Genomic DNA, 4,498 nt, shown 5'->3' with positions numbered 1-4,498 from the left:
TTATTAAAATTAAACATGGAGGGTAATTTGCAGAAGCAAACGTTCCAGTCAATAATACATCAAATATTAACTGCAAACTCATTTAGTATATTAACAAATTATGTAGTGCAATATTTAAATCATCATTATAATAATAAACTTATTAAAAATTAAATACGGTATATAACCACGTATTTTTGCAGATAATTTGATGCTATTTTTGATAAATAAAATTCATTATTATTTATTATTATATCAAATCTAATTTATTATTCGCATAAATCTTTAATCATTCGACTAAGCTATCTTCTATTTTTTTAAACTAAACTAAAAATTAAATGTCTTGACGTATACGCGAATATGATTTATGTTTTTTTTTAGCGTAAATATTCGCATAATAATTATCTCTGTTTTTTCTCCTTTCTCATTTAAATATATGTATCTAACATTCGATGTGTTTTATTATTTTTGTCCTCTCAGTGGATTTTAATAACTGCAGAATTTTTTGCCTTCTATCACGGTGTTTATAATTTTTCTCCTTTTTTAACAATAATGCCATCATTTTTCCTTTATTACAGGCTTTATTCTTTATGTAGCCTCTACCATTGTCTTCAAAATAAATGTCTGTATCTCACGTGCACGCTGTTTCTTGCTCAAGAAAACTATAGCGTCGAGCTTTTCTTAAAACCTCCGAGTCTCTTTAAAGTTCAAACTATTGTTTCTGCAAAATAGAAATTACGAAACAAAAATGATAATATCTCAAACACAGTTATTCGCGGTTATATAATTCTTTCAAATTAAATGTAAATAGTAAATTTAAATTAAATAATATTAAGGAACCCAAGGCAAACGAAATACCCTGTGTACTCAAAAAGTCAAATAATTTGAGTCAACGAATAGTTCTCAAACGTCCTCTTACTTCTTGTATCGTCGCTATAATCTATGATCGGGCTACAAATCGTTTCCTTGTTCGATAGTATTTTCCGGACGGGAGTTTGCCGGCGAATTATGCGCCGCTCTTCTACGGCATTTTTGCCTCATTTCCGTGACGCTATCCTATCTCTCGTGTTCCTGTTTCATGATTAATGGACTTCCCCTTCTCTCTCTTCCTTTCTCCCTTTCCAGCTTTTTCTTCCTCGCTCTTGGAGGTAGAACGATTCGAAAAAGCCCGGTAAATAGCTCGATTTCGGAGCGGTATGGTCAACAGAGCGAAGATACTGGAACGTGTGAAGTCGATTATTGCAGGCATTCTCGTGGTACGTGGAAATCGATACCTAATTATCGGCCAAGACATACCACACACGAACTACTGTGGGAATCACCTTGCTTTCCGTTCACCGGCTTAGCTATTACGTGTATGTGCCAGTTCGTGTTCTACGTTAAGCTAGTTTGGCTTCGATGTTATCCAAGTCTTATTAAACCAATGAATAAGTTTTTTATTAATGTTATATTAAGTTTGTTACATTATATTACATAATACGAGATTTGTATGTTATATACATTACATTATATAATAAGAGATCTTGCCTCTCGGCGTTTTGACCTTACATACAAGTATTACATCTCAAAATTTGGCATTGACCTATTAGACGTGGTAACTTAGTAAACATGCTGCCTAATTTAAGAAGCACATATTTGTCTGTCATCAGCACTCTAATAAACTTAATAAGCAGAATCACAGTTATATACAAGAAAGTTTTAGGTATTATGTTTAATGAAAAAAATTGTCAATATTTTAAACAGTTTATAAGAAACAGTATTATTCTATTCATCGGTGGAACCATTGGAATCTCGTTTTTTTTCACTCCGCCTATCTGACGTAAACATCAAACTGAAAAATATGTTTCTTTTGATAAACGACGCGAATGACCGGTTATCCACGAATCCTGAGCTAGCAAGTTGCCAATCGACCGATTCTTTTTCTTCCCACCTATAAAATGATCTCGCTATTTCTTTTTGCTTTTGCTATATGTTACCTGAAACGGGTGCTCGCATTAGATTTGTCTGAAAGTGCCCGTTGAAGGACAAAAATCTTGGCAAAGTGTTGTACGATCAGCTAAGAATGAAATTTATTGAATTCATTACATATTGTTCATATTTTTCGTGGTTTTATTATGCAAATAATCTAATATTATATGGAATCACGTACGGGTTGTTCTATTCTAATGTCATATTTTTATGCCATTTAAAAATCTGACTAAAAGCATTAGCCAAGTTTATTGTACTCACAAATTTTCGGTCTCGATTTTCTCGGAAATGATGCGTCATACGACAAATTTTTATCCTACATATATATATATTTTCAACTTACTTTTTCACGTAGAATCGCCTCCTCCGCCATGTCCGACTGTACCAGAGAACAGAGTACAGGAGAACTCTGTATAATACAATATATCTGGTTGCTACCAATTTATCGCGTGAAACACCTGGAGAATGGAAGAAATCGATCGTATTCTGCTATCTGACACGATCGTTTCTGCCAATCGTTTCTTTCCTAGAAAACGTTTATCGCTTTCGCCATCGGTTAACAAACATGCGGCTCGTGGCTATGGTGGCGGAAACACGCGAGAACCTATAAAGCGGATCGCTAAACGGCGGCTAGCTGTATTTTATCCGCTTTCGTTAGAAATAATGCGTTCCAGGGCAGAATTACTACTCGCGGAAATAATACACTGGAGAATTCGTTCGTTGGAGATAGAACGAGATGAAGGTAAACTGGCTTTCGAGGAAGCAATGGATGATACAGCCATGCATTATGCGAATGTACGTCCTGAGACTGGCTTGTTTCCTACTTGTGTACACGAGAGTATTCAAAACTGTAAACACCTGGTGAATTATTTACACGAGAGACTGTTTTGTCGGCAGTTGCGTGACAAAGGTAATCAATGGTTGGAATTAGTGGAGATTTTTAGGTTGATTCGTGTTATAATTAAAAATTGTATAGTAGAAGCAAAACAAATTGATAAATTTTTCAGTTCTTTAAGTAACGGCGTATTCCTAATTTGTGAATGGGAAATTGTTTATTGAGAGATCGCTGTTATTATTTCCGGTTGAAAATTTTTAGTACTTACTAAATATTAAATTAGAATTGTGTATTCTCACACGCTTCAATCTTGTAAAAGATATGCACAATACGTTCAGATACTACAAAGTAATACAGACTAAAGCTAAGGTTAAGGATTTAAATTAACCAGTGATCCACCTATTAAATAATACTGAAAAAGAACACCAGCCGTTGAATAAGATTTTTCTTCTTGACTACCTCTTAAAATGACTCATTTACAGTGACGCATCTATTGCGCAATTGTCCTCCAACAGCTTCATATCGATTCTCATTTATCCGTATAATCCGTGCACAATAGTGATAGCAGCGGAAACAGTGGTTGTCAGACGCACAAAGAGATCAAGTAAACGCTAATTGCTTTTTCTCTATGAATGCTCTGAATAATACCATGCTTCCATCGTCTGTACTTACGAAGAACACGGATGAGTTTCCTTCACTTCCGTTGAAACAGAATTTTTAATCAAAGATCTCTAAAATCAAGCGTTATTATAGAGATCTTATTATATTCGTGTTATTAACAGAATAGGTAAAATTAATTAAATTCTTTCGTTTTTGTTGCTGGTCAGACGGTGAGGTTTATTCGTCTGCAATGCGGCATTCGAATCATTTCGACGAAATTTGTGTCGTGACTCAGTCAACTTCTCCGCTTCCATGTGAATACAATTTGGAAACCGAGAGTTGTAACGTGTTCATTTAATTGCTAGGTTTCAGTTAGATTGTTTTCGATAAACAATTGATTCCCTTCTTATTTCTCTGAATTCTATTTCGGTTGAGCGCCAGTAACACGATCCAGTTAATGTAAGCTACCAAGGTGTTCGTTTCTTTAAAAAACGCACTTACTACGAGATATGCAGGAAGGTGGTTGGAAAATAACAGTACTCGCACAGTACGACTTATGGCAGCCGTACGTATATCGTCAGGAACACTGCAGTTCCGGTGATGGTAGAAAAGCATCGAGTGTAGAATATAAACTTTAACGGATGGTTTCTTCCATTGCACCATGTAGCAGAAGTGATCTAGGATCTCTGTCCCATCCTTGCAGCTTCTTCAACGCGATTCTCGTTCCAGATAGACCGTTTCCATTGTTCCGTGGACGTGTTACCGTTTTCTATGCGGAAACGTTCGAGTAGAGTTCAAGCTACGATATCTCCTGCTTGAAGTAACACTGCGCGATTCACATTTGGAGAAGATTCAGAAAATTCATCTATATAATGTTTATAAAATTTATGAAATTCTTTTATACGTCAAATGAAGATTTAATGTGAAGGCCACGAGTGAGAAACATGATAAGCTATATTTCCATCTCTTATAAAACCATACTTTTAAGATTCAATATATTGACAACGAATGTTTTGTTTCTTCATTCTGTGCGCTTTACGTGTTATGTGTGTAATTAGATAATTTTATCGAGAGCATTATCACTTTCCTTTTTTTCTAGTACGATGATACGATAGT

At 35.0% G+C, this 4,498-nt stretch overlaps 1 long non-coding RNA gene across 1 annotated transcript; it reads right to left on the bottom strand.

The window, feature by feature from the left end:
- Positions 1–287: 287 nt before the first annotated feature.
- On the bottom strand, positions 288–2,371 carry LOC132905492 (uncharacterized). Its single transcript, XR_009657806.1, has 3 exons — positions 1,276–2,371; positions 899–1,196; positions 288–700 (listed from the first exon to the last, which is right to left on the bottom strand). It is a non-coding gene; the product is annotated as an uncharacterized LOC132905492 (long non-coding RNA).
- Between the last annotated feature and the right edge of the window lie 2,127 nt (positions 2,372–4,498).

The sequence above is a fragment of the Bombus pascuorum genome, chromosome 3 (genome assembly GCF_905332965.1).
Source record: "Bombus pascuorum chromosome 3, iyBomPasc1.1, whole genome shotgun sequence".
Lineage (NCBI taxonomy): Eukaryota > Metazoa > Arthropoda > Insecta > Hymenoptera > Apidae > Bombus > Bombus pascuorum.
This window is presented reverse-complemented; position numbering and strand designations above follow the sequence as displayed.